Source organism: Schistocerca serialis, chromosome 9, assembly GCF_023864345.2.
Source record: "Schistocerca serialis cubense isolate TAMUIC-IGC-003099 chromosome 9, iqSchSeri2.2, whole genome shotgun sequence".
Taxonomy (NCBI): Eukaryota; Metazoa; Arthropoda; class Insecta; order Orthoptera; family Acrididae; genus Schistocerca; species Schistocerca serialis.
The window spans coordinates 288,221,945-288,240,689 of record NC_064646.1 but is presented as its reverse complement, the minus strand read 5'-3'; the positions used below and the strand labels follow the sequence as shown (position 1 = coordinate 288,240,689).

Genomic DNA, 18,745 nt, shown 5'->3' with positions numbered 1-18,745 from the left:
ACTATACAGGTTGAAGCGAAATCCGCGTCTCGGGCTTCGCAGAGCGACTCCTCACGTGCCAGCGATAAACAAAAAGCCTGTCACAAAATTTCTTCCGGCGAGTATAGCCAGCAGAAAAAGGACGTTAAAGAGTGGCCATCTGGCAACACTGTAACCCCATGTATCTCAACTACCTCTCTCAGCACATGTCAGTTGTACTGTACATTTGATCAGTTCCTCTTCGAGCGCAGAGCGGGAAGGTTCTTGTTCATTTCACTTGTCGCAGCGTCGCTTTTGTGAAGTTTTCCTCGTTAGTGTTGTTCTGTCTGCCCAGTGACTCGTAGCGCCTCCGCTCCGCCTTACTATCTGTTTGTGTTCGTCTATTTGCAGCGGCGTCGGCCATTCCGTAGTGGCTGCCATGGTTTCCACGTGTATTCCACAAAAAGGCACTGTGAGTTTTGCTTTCGAAAAAACAACACGGCACGTGCAGCCCGGGTCTCTAAAAATCCACGATTGGCTTGTCGATATAATTCATGTGAACTCTAAACAGGTCCACACTGCTTATTTTGATGCAGACGAGTACGTGTTGTACGTGAAATTTATGGACCCCCTTCACCTTGAAAGATTACTGTCGCGACATGGTTCTCTAGTTCCGTTCAAGTATCGCTATAATTCCGTTAGTGTGGTGTCCCTCGCAGATGCTGAAATCGAATATACCAAAGTTCGTGTGTTCAACCTTCCGCCGGAAGTTGATGACGACTTTCTGAAGGACACATTGACCTCATATCGTAACGTGAAAAACTTCCGTCGTGAACGCTGGTCTACTCAACACAGATTACAGTGTTATAGTGGAATTCGTTCTGTGGAAATGCATGTCAAACGCAATATTCCATAACATTTACAAGTGCGAGGTTACCGCTTCCGTGTCATGTACACTGGTCAAGAGGGAAACCTACTTCCTAAGTAATGAAAGTGGACACGTTCGGTCTAATTGACCGCGGATGGTTTTTGTATTAAAGCCGTCGTTAGTGCAGCATCGCAAACTGACTGTTGCTGATCTTGTTCCTACCACTCCCACCGTTGGAGCTACTTCTGCTTCGTATCGTAATGAACGAACAGTCAATTCTCATAATCGTGTCAATGAATTTCCGCCTTTACCTCCGCGATAGGTTCAGAATCCTATTGCCCGCAGGACAGAACCCGTAACAGTGACAGACAAGCGACATCGCACTCAGGATGGTGGTGGTGAGGATTTGACTGCCTTCTGCGCCTCATCGATTGTGTCCCCTGATCCTCTCGATGCTACGATAACTTCCGACCGTGGTATGGTGAGTGGTGAAGAAGTTACCTCCGGCATCCCTGCTGCTCACGAAGTGGCTCCTTCTGAGCTGCCTGTGTGTGGAGAGGGAGCGCAGTCCCCCACTTGTGTCCTCCGTTACAGTCTGAGACGATGCAATGTCCTCCTGCTCCTTCGTCTTCAGCCGCCGACGGTTTCCTGCATTTGCCGACTACAGCAAATCCTGAGGAGAATAACATTAGCGACCAAATATCACCTGTTGCATTGAGAGTTCTACAGAATGCTTCCGCCTTAGTGACTGGGACTGCATTACATGACCCTAGCTCCGAAGGGAAGGGAAGCTGTGCCTATGACCCCTCCCACACCTCCGTCTGCAGAAGCCACCATGCCACGTAGCCGACAGAAACAGTGTATACAGCCTGACCGGCGGTGGCATGTAAGAAATCTATGAAAAAAGGCTCAAAAATGACTCTGAGCACTATGGGACTTAACTTCTGTGGTCATCAGTCCCCTAGAACTTAGAACTACTTAAACCTAACTAACCTAAGAACATCACACACATCCATGCCCGAGGCAGGATTCGAACCTGCGACCGTAGCGGTCGCGCGGCTCCAGACTGCAGCGCTTAGAGCCGCTCGGCCACTCTGGCCGGCTAAGAAAAAAGGTTGCGACGGCGGGTGTCCTGGTCCTCCGATGTCTGATCCCTCTGTGTATTCCGCAATGGACCTTGACTCTCAGCTGTGTACCTAATTCTGCCCGGGCGTTCCGTGCATCCCTGTATAGCTGTGATCAATGACTCAAGCCTACACGTTCCTTTCCTTAAACGTTAATCGTGTGTAATCAGAAATGTGATTGGCTTCGCTGCTAAAATTCATTTATGATTGACGTGCGAACATAGTCTTCTTACAGGAGGTGTTATTTAGGCATTTCTCCTTACCTGGTTTTCGTGTGATCTTTAATGTAGCACCCGAATATTCTACGGGGAACGCCTTATTCCTTCGCAAAGGCATTCCTATTGCTGAGGTGGAAATGTTGGATCCTGGCAGGGGCATAGGTTGTCAACCTTTTGATCTTACTTTGGTTCTTTTATATGCTCCTTCTGGCACCGGTTGGGCAGTGGATCGTTCACGTTTTTATAAAGAGGATATTGTTTATCTGTTTCTTAAGAGTCCTCCGGGTATTATGTTGAGTGGTGATTTTAACTGTGTGTTGCTTCCTGCAGATCAATCTCCAAATTTTAATTTCTGTCGACGGTTAGATAGGTTTTACTTTTCAGACTGCCTGCGCGATTTCATTCTCTATGTTGAAGCCATCCCGGCTTCCTTTACAGATCACTGTGCTGTGACTACAATCCTCAATCTAGAATGGCAACCAGTCAACTTGTTTCGCACTACGTGGGTGTTAAACGCCACTCACCTAGCTGACCCCTCACTCGATGACGTGATGCGAGCCGTGTGAGAGATTGATCAGCACGACGCAATACATCCTTGAGCCGGCCGGAGTGGCCGAGTGGTTCTAGGCGCTACAGTCTGGAACCGCGCGACAGCTACGGTCGCAGGTTCGGACCCTGCCTCGGGCATCGATGTGTGTCGTGTCCTTAGGTTAGTTACGTTTAAGTAGTTCTAAGTCCTGGTGGACTGATGACCTCAGAAATTAAGTCCCATAGTGCTCAGAGCCATTTGAACCATTTGAATACATCCTTGACTGGTGGACACAGATGGCAAAACCTAGGTTGAAGCCAACTTCGATACTTTTCTGTGCTGCCAAAGCACGAGACTTTCGGAGAACTTACGAATATTAGTATTCCAAACTGCGTAACGTTTATGCTTCTGCTGATCACGCCCCTCTGCAAATCTCGGGTGTTAGGCGTATAAAGGCAAAATTGTTGAACCTGAAAAGAATACAAATGCAAGGGTTGAAAATGCGGTCCAAGCCACGATCATTGGTGACGGAAGAACTGACTTCCTTATATCGTTTGCTTCGGCATCAGACCCGTCGCCGACGCGCTTGTATTCATTGTCTCATTACAAATAATGGACGTGTCGTATCGGAGGAAGCTGATATAATGCGTGTCTTACACCAATACTGTGTAGACATCTACGACATCGATGAGTCCAGTGCAACGCCTTACGACCCGCTAGTCAGCATCTTGGATACGACAGTTACACTTGAACATAATGAAACGCTCTTAGCTGCATTTCAGCCTGAGTAAGTTTACAAACTTATTGTGGGGTCGTCTTTTCAAAAGTCTCCGGCTCTGGATGAACTTCCCAAGGAATTTTACGTGCGCTTTTGGCCGCTGTTCGGTGCTACTTTTACGTCTCTTGAATAAAGTGTTACAGGGTAGAGTAGTGACGATCTCGTTCAAAGTGACAGCTTTCGCCCAATTACCTTGTTAAACTCTGATTATAAGACTGTGGCGAGGGCAGTTAATAGTAGGATGTCGGCTCTGATGGAGATGATTATTGCCAAATATCAAAGCTGAATACCTGGTCGTACCATTCTTGCTCCTATAGTCGTGTGACGTGACGTGGTTTCCGTTGCTGCTGTAACGTCCGTCCCTTGTGCCCTTGCTTTCCTAGACTTTGATAAGGCATTTGATCGTGTTAATCACGACTTTTTGCTTCGAATTCTGAAGGCAGTTGGTTTTACTGTTGTCACACGGCAAGTGCTCTCAAATGTGATTATGGATATTTCAGCATCGGTGGTTGTTACTGGCCAACTGACGCCCCCCCCCCCTCTCCTCTCCCGCCCACCCCACTCCCGATAAATATTCGACGGGGAGTGCCTCAAGGAAACGCGCCGTCAATGACTTCGTTTGTGTTGTCTCTGGAGCCCCTACTTCGGATGCTAGCATCCCATCTGAAAGGTTGGACGCTTTCCGGAGGGACTATAGTTGATCGTGCATACGCAGATCGCGTGATGATTCTACTCCACAATTCTGTGGAGGTACCTCGACTTAAGGCTGCAATCGATGGTTATTTTCGGAGTTCAGGTGCACTACTTAATGAAGGTAAATGCAGGCTTCTTACTTTGCGAGGTTTTGATTATGCCATTGTTCCATGGGCTACTGTTGTGGATCAGCATACGTCTTTCGGTATCATCATTAATCGTTGTCCACTCAAAATGGCGACGCTCAACTGGAAATATGTTACGGCAAAAATTCAGGGAGTGATACTAGAGCATGAAAGGCGTTCTCTTACTCTGCTCCAGAAAGTCCGAATACTGGATAGTTTTATGCAAAACTTATTACGGTACGTGGCCCAAGTTTATCCGCTTCTCTCGATGATGGCGAAGAAACTATAGCAACTGTTTGGTCGTTTCTTATTGGAAACACACATCTTTCGCTTACGGCATGGGGTGACCATGAAGCCTCGTTCCTTTGGGGGGTTGGGCCTGGCTGACATACGAAGGAAGACGCAATGCTATATGTGCGACGTACGGGTTTTGATGATAACTCAAGAAACACACATTCAAGTCTCGTTTATTTCTCTGTGTCCGCCCTGCTAGTCTTGAACCCTCTATTGTTGTTTATCGGATAAATTATATGTTAATATACATTCGTGACTTCCATCTTATGGTGAGATATTTATTGGCTGACATTTTATGGAGACCCGTCCTCACCATGAAATTCCTACACATTCGTTGGAAAGCAGTTCCTTTCCCGAACCTCCTTGAAAGAGGATCGTGGCAAACAAACTGGGCGACAGTTTGGTGCAATGTCAGCCTTCCGATATTGCCGATCGTGTAGCATCCTCTTGGTATAAGGTAGTAAATAACTTGATTCCAACGAACGAGCGACTTTTCCGTATTGGGCTTAGCGACACGGATTTATGTCGTCGTTGTGTGTCTACAGATACGATACGACATCACTTTACTTGTGGAGGTCATGTGGCAAATTGGTCTTTTAGCATGCAATTGACCTTCCTTACTCGATCTTCTGAGACTTTATACACTACGTACATCATATTGCGAATAGATTCTTCCTTCTTTCCACGGTCGAAAACCCATACTGTTATGTGGCTACTGTGACATTTCGTTCATCCGTTCATTACGTTGTAGAAGGCGAGGGGCACGATCACATGAACTTCATGCAGTACATGATCACGGACTACTGGACATACTTGTGAATGCTTCGATGTCGAGAGCTCTTCGCCAACATGTTGAATCTTGTGTGGTTAATTTCATTTTTCTGATTGTAGGTGTTCTTCTTGTTATGTATGTTTCCCATCTGATTTGCTTCGGTTTGTTCTCTCCTAGTTTACCTGCCCGTTTTGTTCAGTGTTTTGAGTCAGTATCGCTCCAGTTCTATTGTAAAATATGTCTAGATGAAGTATATATACACATGAGCGTATAAAATCCTTGAAATCATATTGGAATTTTTCTTGGTTTACAATTTAGAATATAATCTGATTTGTTGCCTTTCTACTTGTAGGTTCTATATAAAAACTTATATAAAATACAAAATAAACCAAAATTCAAAAGGGAACTAAATAAACATTGTTTATACATATCATGCGAGCTTAGTGGTGGTTTTTCGACTATGTTCATGGTTTTTTTTTCCTTTCTCACTTTATTATTGTCTTGTTAAAAAAAATGTAGTAGATAGAGTTTTGGGTTAGCATGCAGTAGGTTGAGGGTTCGAACCTGGGTTAGGGCGCATTTTCTCTTATCTTTATTTCCCCCCCCCCCCCCCCCCTGACATTTCATACTGTAATATACACCGTTTCTTAGGTCACAGGTCACATGTATCCTAAATGTACAACATTTTGTAACGCTGAACATAACAAATACGTGGCTAGACAAATAAGAAATAGATAGTTGAAACAAATGACTTGTCATAACACAGAATAACTACAAAAACAATATCAATTTCGAGATGCTAAAGATGGTAGCACAGTACAATAAGAGAGCACTACTTGTCATTTATACTACATGTAATATGAGTGCTCAAATGCACATTAGCAGCCAGTGACAATAATAATGTCCATATTAATGACTGCATGACCTTCACAACAGAGGACGTTGTCCTCAGAACAACAGATGCTCAAAGCGACCTCCCTGCACGTCCAAACATTGCGCAACCCGCCGGATCATACAGCTCTGGACCCTTCACACCAAATATCAGTCCACAGTAACAAGAGGAGCATGAACACGCGCTACCAGTTCTTCCATATTCGTCAGTGGACTAGAGTACATGTGCTCCTTCAGGTGTCCCCACAGGTAGAAATCCAGGGATTTAGATCAGGTGAATCCAGTGCCTGTACAACTGGACCTCCACGTCCAAGCCATTTACCTGGAAATGTTCTGTCCAAATACTGTCGCAAATTAATTCCAAAGTGTGGAGGTGCACCACCGTGTTGGAACCATATCCTCTGCCGAACATGTGGTGGAACGTTTTCAAGTGCATCAGGCAGATAATTTGCGAGGAATGCATGATATCTTCATGCAGTCAACTGTTCAAGCAACATGTAGGGGCCAAAAGACCTGTCATCCAATATTCCGGCCCAGACATTGATACCAAAGTGAACTTGATATCCACGGTCATGGGTGACGTGCGGGTCAACCTCACACCAATGGTGGACATTGTGCATATTGAAGACACCCTCACAAGTGAATGCTGCTTCATCCTACCATTCATGAAGTCATCGTTTGCTTACTGTTGTTGTTGGAACCATTCACAGAATTCCATCCACTGATGGCGATGTGCAGGATGCAGGTGTTGCATGAAAGTATAATGATAGGGATGCAGCCCATGCTCGTGCAGCACATTAATGACCATGCACTGCGAGACATGCAGCTGCCTTGCTATGCTACATTTATTTGCTGAGGTTCTTGGTGTATGACCTCCAGAGTAGCTTCTTCAGTAGGTGAAGTACAGTAAGTCCATGGCTGACCTCTGTCACACAGTGGTGGAAGGAGAGGACCTGACTCCCGAAGGTGCAGCTACAGATGATGAAACACTTTTGTGTCTGGATGGTGTCGATGAGGATATCTAGCAGCATATTCATGAGCGGCAACACCAACCCGATTATTAGATGCACCAAGGACCAGAAGTATATCCACATATTCATCGTTTGCGTATGCCGCCACACTGATTTAGAGGTTTACAATGAGAAAATTCGATACTTGTATGCATCTACATTGTAGTCTGTCATGGGCTTGTTACTCTGGTCACAACTAGTCCCTGTATGATGGACAGCACATACAGTATAAACACACCGTCAGTCCTGTGTGCTGTTCCACCTAACACGCATTATCCCTCTCACAGATATTGTTCAGCATGTTTCATCCTGACACCGCTTATTGTGAAATGTTCAATTTCAAATTATGCAGTTTTCCTAATGGTAACAGATGTGATATTTCCACAATCCCATTGATAGGATAGTAATAGAAATAATAATAATAATAATGATAATGATAATAATAATAATAATAATAATAATAATAATGCATTGAGATACATACTAAACAACATGTGGTTAACAGAATCAATGTTGAAAGGTATTATTAGTGGAACCATGGCGATAACACATACAAATAGTAACCGAGTTTGGACATTATTTGCAAAGCACGTTGCTAGTCCTACTGGTAACATAAGGCCCTAACAAAATGTAATGGACCTGAACAAGGCAAGAATAATAGTTGGTACTAATCTATGGGATCACTGGAGAAGGGTACAAACAAAATAGTTTTTGCATCTAATAGATGAAATGGTGCAAATAAATTCACACCCACAATGTGGAAAGGGTTTCTTTCAAAGCTGACCAATCTTCCATTTCTACAATTGTAGATGCCAGATACCATACCACATGGATTACATTTACCAAATAAAAAACATATGCCTCATCCCAGGATTGAACCATCAACCTCCTGCATGCTAACCCAAAACTCTATCCACTGCACGAACTGTACAGCACAATTAACATCTACTAACACAGGTAGTTACCATACATGTGGTACAGTGTTGCCAGACTGCCACTTGTTCACATCCTTTTTCTGCCGGATGTACTCGCCAGACAAAATTTTGTGACTGACATTTTTTTATGGCTGGTATGTGAGAAGTCACACTGTGAAGCCTGACTCCACAAATTTCACTTCACCCTGTATAATCAGCTTGGTGAGGACACTGGTAAAGCGGGTAGGCATGTATAGACATCCCCTTTATTGTGTATCAGAAAAGAACAACATGTGCAGTCACCACTATGTCATTATCCTGTTAAATGCGCTGCACATGAAGTCTGTGAGTCATGCATGTATCCAGCTTCATTACGGAGGGCAGGAAAGAGGTACAGTGAGGTTTACTGCTGTTTCAGAAATAGTGTCAGGAAGTGAAATCCATGCCCAAATTCTGCTGTGTAAGGTGACCACAGTATGTCAAGTGTGCATCTATTCGTAAGCAATAAATTATTCTGAGAAGATAAGTTGTCATTGGTAGACAGCAGTAGGCCAGGACAGACACATCATATCATCACTTTGCAAAAACTGAAGTGTGCCATTAAGTCCAAATTCCAATTGATGTTGACATATGGCACAGTTCTGTTTCAGAATAATTCTCACCCACCTTTTGTCAAGACCGTTTTAACTACACAGCAGAAGATTTGATGGAATGGCCTTACACATCCTCCAAACAGTCCCAGTCTCTCCCTATGTAATTTCCATATTTTTGGAGCCCTGAAGAAAGACATTTATGGCCATTGCTTTGCTTTGTACAAAGAGGTGCATGCCTGCATAAAATCATGGTTCCACAGGCAACTGAAAACATTTTTCCATGATAGCACTGACCATCTTGTCTCACAGTGAGATAAACATATTAATAGTTGTAGCTATTACATTTGAAATAATAAATGGTTTACTTACTTCTTCAATCTGTCTCATTTTCATTTGACTGCCTCTTACAATAACAGTTTCATAACAGTTTCATGGTATTCAATTTTTATGATGTTCTGTCAGTCTCAAGACTGATTGCTGTTCCATTTTATCTGGACATTAGTCATAACTTTACCGTGCGAGATGGCATCCATGACAAAAATATATAACAGTGGTAATCTTTCAGACTTTTGTTACACCAAAACTAACACTGGAATGATGTTGCACCAGCCACTTGAACAACTGATGCAGTTGTGTTTACATTTCTACATAGCATTTTGAGACAGTCTGAAATGTGAAACTTACATAAGTTAGTTATGGAATACAATATAAAGTCTTCTCCAAATATAGTAAATTAATATTCAATGGTCTCTTAATGTCCAGTGAATCAACAGCTTGCAAATATGGAATTAGTCATACCACATACTTTAACACAACCACAATGATAGACATGTCTGTATATGAACAAAAGTATTAATTTAGTTTTGTTAGACAACAAAATAAATAAGAACTTTCGTTTGCATATTAAAATGTCTTTCAAACAACATTAAAGATCTGCAAAATAGAGCATGGATAAAACAAGGAGTTTGGCCTAAAGAACTAGTTAATTTGGCAACAAAAATGGGAGCAAAGATTAAAATTGTATAGAAAAATCAAAGCTTCGAATACACAGCATTAAGTTAGTGAGTGCTTAGGTTTACAGATATACAAAAATGATCATAATGGTAAGAGACAGAAAAAAGTGTAGGACAATTTAACATTCATCAAATTACTATTGGGTTAAATGATTATACTTAAAAAATTTGTGAACATATGGCAGAGGAGATTTCATGACACCCTGTAAATGATGTTGCTCATAGTAGGACTGTATTTAAAGAACGACTGAAAATCAGAATATCTCTAGCAGTTCATTATTTGGATGTAACTGAGGTATTCACCATGATGCTTATCTTAAAATTATAACCAAATGCAAATTTTAAAGTTCGTGTGCTTTCAATGTGGCATCAAATCATCTCACACAGAAAGAAGACTACTGAAAAGTTCTCATGGACAAGGCCCTTTCATTTGGAAAAAGATAGGATAAGCTATTCAGGAAAAGGTACACTTTAGAGAATAATGTAGGGCAGCCATTTAGATTCTGCAGTCAAAGGGACACTGCAAAAAAGGACAAGGACAACATCAAAAATAACAATATCTATTCTTTGAAACAGCCAATTTTTCTGAATAGCTTATCTTTTCCTTTTTTTCTGGAAGAAAGTGTCACTGAGTCTGATAGTGTTTACCCTTCTCTGTGGGATTTTTGATCAGGTGATCTATCAGTGAATCAACAACACAGTTGTAATTTAATCCCAGTATTATGTTCTGTGAGTAATAGGGAAGCATACAACATATCAGTGAGTATTTACTTTTTTCTACTTTGCAAAAGTCATTGTCTTGAAATGGTGAAAGTTTGAGATTCACACAAAATCTTGTCTTAGTGGCCCATGAATTGTACATAATACATATCTATTTGATTATATTCAAATTTAGCATGACAGGACTGATGGACTTAAGTCACCTAGCACAAGAAAAAAACAGAACTTTACTGGTGGCAAGTTCATTAGGAAATTTTTGACTTGGTAGCTTAGATACATGTAGATATAAAGCACTTGCTGCCATTATGGAAATTAGAAGAAACATTTTGTTGACCCAACATATAATTAAAAGTGTTACTGGTGTACACAAACATAGTGACTGATATTGATCACTGAAGTTTCAGGAAATAAAGGTTGCCCTTCATGAGATGAGAGACACAACAGGTGAGTAGTTTCAGTTAACTGGTGAGTGAAAATGCTATTTATATCTGCCATATAAATTTCTTTTACCCTGCTTCCCCTGTTATCATTTTTTTTTTTTTAAATCCTAGACTGTTTAATCTTTTGCTCTATCTTCCACGCTCCTGTGTTGTCTCTCATCTCTTGAAAAACAAATAAACAAGTACAAATGAATATTATGAGTTACTATATATGTACTTGTACTGAATGAACTATAGTTTCATTTATGCTATTTATCTTTCCTTCATGTTAATTCCTGAATTTTGTTTTCAGTTGTTGTATTTTCTGCTTGCTGCTTCAGTTTGTGTGCATTTTCTGTTTCATTATCTTTTCTAGATATACTTGTGTGTGAGCACTATACAAATGATACTCTATATGAAAAACTAACATAATATGTAGTAAGACATTCAATATTGTCACTTGTTTTCAGTACTGATATTCCCTATGAAGCACCTGTTTATGATTGGCCCCTTTTGTTAGCTATGATTTTCTAGGACTGTTTGTTAAACATATATATCTTCTAGCTTGAGAAGTATAATTATTAGACACTAACCATTCTAAGAAATAGAAAGTGCTTAAATTTAGCAGTTGTTACCTCTTTTAATCTGCTGTATGTAGGTAGCTTATTAATGACAGATAGCATTGTTTGAAATTACTCAGACCTGAATTTACAAATGCATTCTTACTTTCGAGGACTTTTAGAAATAGCATATGTTGCTTTCTGTATGCAAAACAACTTCCACATGACACAGTTTGTTCTATGTTAAATGATAAATACTCATTAATACAAAAAACAGGAATGTATAATAGATGTTATTGCTTCCAAGAATTTTATATGAACAGGCAACAGTGTTCTTTTATATTGCTTTAAATCTAATGTGGTACATTCCACTGTTTGCATGCACCTTTCTTGACTTTTGTTTGATTTATCATTTTATTTTCAGGTTTCTTTACACTGTTTATCATAATTATTCTGAGTACTAGAACACAGATACTGAGATTAAACATTTGAAACATGCAAAGAGATCCTTTTCAGTACCCACAAAAAGTAATTCAAGTAATTTATGTTCTGCTGCCCGCACAGTCCTACCTCCTGTACCCAGTTCAACATTTATTTCCAGAAACAAAGATACCTTGATCTCTCTTACTAAACTAATCACTTGTTTCACTCTGAACAGTACAAAAAATGGAGCCAACAATAAAATCCAGCCATACAAAAGGAGTAATGAAGAATATACACTGAAGAGCCAAAGGAACAGATACACCTGCCTAATATCATGTAGGGCCCCCACGAGCATGCAGAAGTGCTGCAACACGATGTGGAATGGACTCGACTGGAGGGAACTGACACCATGAATCTTACAGGGCTGCCCATAAATCCATAAGAGTATGAAGGGATGGAGATCTCTGCCGAACAGCATGTTACAAGGCATCCCAGATATGCTCAATAATGTTCATGTCTGGGGAGTTTGGAGGCCAGCAAAAGTGTTTAAACTCAGAAGAGTATTCCTAGAGCCACTCTGTAGCAATTCTGGACTTGTGGGGTGTCACATTATCCTGCTGGAATTGCCCATATCCATCAGAATGCACAATGGATGTGAATGGATGCTGATCAGACAGGATGCTTATGTACGTGTCACCTGTCAGTCATGTCTAGACTTATCAGGGGTCCCACATCACTCCAACTGCACATTCCCCACACCATTACAGAGCCTCTGCCAGCTTGAACAGTCCCCTGCCGACATGTAGGGTCCATGGATTCATAGTATTGTCTCCATACCCATACACGTCCGTCTGCTTGATACAATTTGAAACAAGATTTGTCCAACCAGGCAACATGTTTCCACTCATCAACTGTCAAATGTGCAGATGAGGTGCAAAGCTTTGTGTCATGCAGTTATCAATAGGTGAGCCTTTGGCTCTGAAAGCCCATATTGATGATGTCTCGTTGAATGGCTCACACACTGACACATTCTTATGGGCCAAAATTGAAATCTGCAGCAATATGCTGAAGGGTTGCACTTCTGTCACATTGAAAAATTCTCTTCAGTCATCATTGGTCCTGTTATTGTAGCATCTTTTTCCAGCCACAGTGATGTCGAAGCTTTGATCTTTTACCAGATTCCTAATATTCACGTTACACTTGTGAAATGGCCATAAAGAAAATCTCCACTTCATCACTACCTCGGAGAGGATATGCCCCATTGCTTGTGCACTGACTATAATGCCATGTTCAAACTCACTTAAATCTTGATAACCTGCCACTGTAGCAGTAGTAACGAATCTAACAACTGCACCAGACACTTGTTGTCTCATATAGGTGTTGCCAACCTCAGTGCCATATTCTGCCTGTTTACATGTCTGTATTTGAGTATGCATACCTTTACCAGTTTATTTGGTGCTTCAATGTATAAACTTGCATTTCATTGTGAAGTGACTTTACTCTGTTGCTCAGAAAACCACATAGTGTTGCTGAACTACTTCAGTTTCATTCCCAGAAATAGCAATATTTGAAGGGCATTTGAATATCACACTGGTCTTGTTCTCTTGACCATCAGTGTCAGCTTTTAAAACTAGAACTGCTGGTTCTCTTTCATGTAGCTCTGCAGTTGTTCCACGAGACTAAGTGAACCACATTATATTTCTCCCAAGAAGGAAAGATGCTTGGCAGTACTAGGAATTGTCGACTTGGCTATGGAGACAGACACATAATGTGAATAAGTAATGGAAATTGAATAAATCATTTGACACTATTTTGAAAGTTTAAGATGGTTGGTATTATATCTCTGCACAAAGGCATTTTGTAACAAGAAGGGAATTTTCTTCTATTCATCAATTTATGTCAACAATCTTTCACATTCTCTCTATCATTGTCCACTTTGTCTTTTATCAACTTTGACTGCCAGCAAATATTTGCTCAAGGATTTCAGTTGCAAGAAAAATATTTACCAGTTCATCTGAATTTCAAGACAGTTTATTATAAAAGGACAACACATGTCTTCTGACTATTTGAAAGAGTGGTTCATATACAGTAATGTATAATTCAGAAGGAATGACTGAATCCAATCACAACTATAAGAATGTATGGAACAGTGTACCGGCAATAAGTGATTAAGAATACAAAGATATGGAGTGTGTTCAGCATACCCACTCATGTGTCACCAGAAAGGTTGGTGTTTTATCAGGCTCATTCAGTGAAGAGCTACCAAACAAAGCAGCAGCAGGAAATATGCCAGTATGCGTTGTCAACATTAAATGAAACAGTATCAGAATTAAAATGAGTTTGAAAAAGAGAGAATGGTCAATCTGCAGGAAATGAGTGTCATACAATATTATTTCACCTTGTATGGGCATGCTGCTACACAGCAATGAATGGTCAAAGGGATGAAACAGTGTCATATAAAGCCACTCAGTGTGACCCAAGTAATGACTGATTTCTATCTGGGTAAAATGAACAATACAGCATTTTTTCCTTAGTGTTTGCTTGATGCTTGAGTCCTCCAACATATATGGATCTGTTGTTACAGGCTAGACCGGTAACACACATTCTGTTGTGTCAGCTCCCATTATTCAGAAACCATGAACTGCTCAGACTAAAATGAGGATATAAGTGATCTGACAGGCAAGCAGAGAGCAAAACAGGAGTATTTTTGGATGTGTCTCACTTAAGCCTATACAGTGATGGCTGTATGCACTTTAGGAGCTACTCTGGTTGACAACACTCTGTACCCTATATCACTGAATGGACACATGCAAAGTGGGCTCATCTTAAGTGTCAATAGGGCAATACCAGTTGGTATTTCCTGTGACCTATCTAAGGCATCTGACTGTGTGACTCATAGTATTCTCCTAGATAAATTGATGTTTTATGGAATTGATGGTATGAGGGAGTACCTCTCCCCCCCCCCCCCACCCCCCACCACCAAAAAAAATGGAAACGAAAAAAAAAAGACAGAAAAAAAACATAGTGACATTGCCATGGGCGGAGCTTGTGTAGTACATGTTTCTGCCACTAGGCGTGTAGAGCACAACTCGTTGCCAGTTCAGTGCTGCCTGTGTTGTCAACCTGGCTTGTCCTGTTTGTCTGAAGTGATTGTTTTTACTAGTGTTGTTTTGTTCTTGTTTCATTTTTTATGATGGCAAGTTTAAGTGAACAAGATGCAGCTGTGAAATTTTATTTTCCATTCAGCAAAAATGCTGCTGACACTGTTTTAATGTTGGAAACAACTTACCAAGATGATGCTATGGGAAAAATGCAAGTGTATTAGTAGTTTGCTCAATTTAAAAATGGTGACATGTTGATTGATGGCAAACCTCAATCTGGATGTCCATCAACTGCCCAAATCAATGAAAATATTGAAAAATTTGAGAGTTTGTGTTCACAGACAGTCAACAGTCAATTGATCAACTGTCAGAGATTAGTGGGTTATCTTGGAGCTCATCTCTGTGAATTGTAACAGAATATTTGGGAATGAAAAATGTTGCTGCCAAGCTTGTTCCTCAGGTTCTGACTGACAATCAAAAGGAACATCAGGTCGAATCACTTAATGCTGCCCAATGCGACTTACTCACCTGACCTGGCTCTGTCTGACTTTTTCTCATATCCATGCATGGAAGGGGGTATGAAAGAACACTGAGTCAACAACACTAAAAAATAAAAAAGAAACAACGAGGGAGGAGCTGCTAGGCATTTCTAAAGATGACTGCAAAAAATGTTTTGAACTGTGGAAGCACCAGTGGGACAAATGTATTAGTTATAATGGAGAATATTTTGAAGGAGATAAGGTTGTTTTGTAAAAAAATTGAAAATATGTAGCTCTGAAAAAATAATTCTGTATTTTTTATTACTTTTATTTTATTTTTATTCAGAGGCTGGAGGGGTGGGGGTGGTACTCTCCTTGGATAGGCCACCAATGGATAATCTCATGTCAACCAGAAGAACACAGGAAGTTGTACTTAGTAATTCAAGCAATATAGTCTGGGGGCATAATTCTGACTGGGGAGAAACCACATATGTGGTACCCCAGGGCTCAGCCTTATGTCCACTATTGTTCCTCGTATAGGTAAATGATCTTCTGTCTAATGTACAACAAGCAGAATTAGTTCTTTTTGTAGATAGCACTAATACTGCAATCAATCCATGCATACATATAGAAATAGAAGAAATTATATATATAAAAAAAGATGAGGTGACTTACCGAACGAAAGCGCTGGCAGGTCGATAGACACACAAACAAACACAAACATACACACAAAATTCAAGCTTTTGCAACAAACTGTTGCCTCATCAGGAAAGAGGGAAGGAGAGGGGAAGACGAAAGGAAGTGGGTTTTAAGGGAGAGGGTAAGGAGTCATTCCAATCCCGGGAGCGGAAAGACTTACCTTAGGGGGAAAAAGGACAGGTATACACTCGCACACATGCACATATCCATCCACACATACAGACACAAGCAGACATATATGTGTGCGAGTGTATACCTGTCCTTTTTTCCCCCTAAGGTAAGTCTTTCCGCTCCCGGGATTGGAATGACTCCTTACCCTCTCCCTTAAAACCCACTTCCTTTCGTCTTCCCCTCTCCTTCCCTCTTTCCTGATGAGGCAACAGTTTGTTGTGAAAGCTTGAATTTTGTGTGTATGTTTGTGTTTGTTTGTGTGTCTATCGACCTGCCAGCGCTTTCGTTCGGTAAGTCACCTCATCTTTTTTTATATATATAATTTTTCCCACGTGGAATGTTTCCCTCTATTATATTGAAATAGAAAAAATGGTAAACAGTGTTCTTAAAAGTGTCACTGACTAATTTTCTGTGAATGGTCTCAATCTGAATTATAAAAAGACACAACATATACAGTTCTGCGTATCTATGGGCACTACTTAAATAAAAAGTGTAACACATGATGAGGAAATAACAAGCAGGGTGGAAACTTCAAAACTCTTAGGTGTTCATATTGATGAGAATGTAATTAGGAAAAATAACATTTTGGAACTCCTCAAACAATTTATTTCATCCACATTTGCACTTAGGATCACTGAAGATCTTGAGGATAGACAAATTAGTAGGTTGACATATTTTGCATATTTTCATTCAATAATGTCATATGGAATAATGTTCTGGGGCAATTCATCTTTAAGAAAGCAAGTCTTCATTATGCAAAAATGAGCTGCAAGAATAATATGTGGTGATCACCCACAATAATCTTGTAGATATGTGTTTAAGGAGTTGGGCTTCAAATGGTTCAAATGGCTCTGAGCACTATGGGACTTAACATCTATGGTCATCAGTCCCCTAGAACTTAGAACTACTTAAACCTAACTAACCGAAGGACATCACACAACACCCAGTCATCACTAGGCAGAGAAAATCCCTGACCCCACCAGGGATCGAACCTGGGAACCCGGGCACGGGAAGCGAGAATGCAACCGCACGACCACGAGCTGCGGACAGGAGTTGGGGATTCACAGTATTGCTTCACAGTATATTTATTCCCTTATGAAGTTTCTTGTAAATAAACCAGAACAGTTCAAGCAGAACAAATGCTGCAACAAAAGTTTTTGATCACTGACCCAGTGATATAAATGTCTGACAGACTATGAAGAAAAATCTGAAAACCAACTGAGAAAATTTCTCCTCGACAAGGCCTTCTATTCTATAGGAGAATTTCTGTCACTGTAACATGTAAAAAGTGGGGTAGGAACTAGAAAAAGAAAGAAAGAAGTGGGAATGTAAAATGACTTGTTCCACAGCATTAGGATCTAGTATGCAGTTTAAGCCATGGGACATGTAACTAACTAACTAAGAAGTGTTCTTGATTCCTTTATACCTGAATAAATTCAGTATGTCAGGAAGGTTTCCAAGCACAATCTACTGCTTCTCCTAGAAGCAACTCCACAAGCCATATTTCAGCAGGGAACTACCTAGCCACATATGGCAAAGACTGTGGAAACCTGTTCTGAACAACAATAGGCATCACTGATAGCATGTCTGTACATTGTCTGAGAAAAATATGCAACCCTGATTCCATGTCTGTACATATTCTGACATCTTACACACCAAGTGTGTTTAAGATATGGCTGATGTGACTGGTCAGAAAGCTATCCATCACAGTCCTTGAGCAATTGTGTTGATGCAATAGAAACTCATGTAGAAAGTGTAAGATGTGTGATACCTTAGGGACATATCCAGACATCCTTTCAATTCACACCACAAGATTTAGAGTCTCTGGCTGCATTATGTGCAGGTGCCATTCCAAATTGCATTCACTAAGACATGTACAGTCTTGCAATCCAAATCATTTGTGTATTGTCAGGGATGCAATCTGGGGCTTAAAATTAATTTCAGTTATCACTCATTTGTTTCAGTTTTCAAATATGTTGGTGTAAATACTCATTCCTTAATCTTTTAATTCCAGCAGTGTCCACAGATATTGTTTTGTAGGTTATTTATCTTGTATTCTTATAAAGATGTTGGTTCGTAGTAATCATCAGTATTGTGATGACCAGATAAATATATTATCTGGTTGCCATTGTTGTATTTCCATCATGTTGGTAGTAAGAGTAACTTTAGTTATGTTGTTATCAGTGGCAACGTCATAAGTTCTCACGACCCACAAAACTACTCAGTAACAGAAATCACCTCCTTAAATATTCTATGACCTTTTTGGCATTTCACTTTGAAATCAGTGCCTATGAAACAAAAATATAAAGTGGATATTGAATGCATCATAAAAGGAATATCATATCTAATGGCCTAACTGTTGGTGAAATAAAGGAAAATACCTTGTGGCAATG

The 18,745-nt window shown here is 40.5% G+C and overlaps 1 protein-coding gene across 1 annotated transcript in view; it reads left to right on the top strand.

Moving 5' to 3' along the window:
* LOC126419040 (rabphilin-3A) overlaps nt 1-18,745 on the top strand; it is a 1,076,902-nt gene that overhangs the window by 956,982 nt on the left and 101,175 nt on the right. The window lies entirely within an intron of this gene.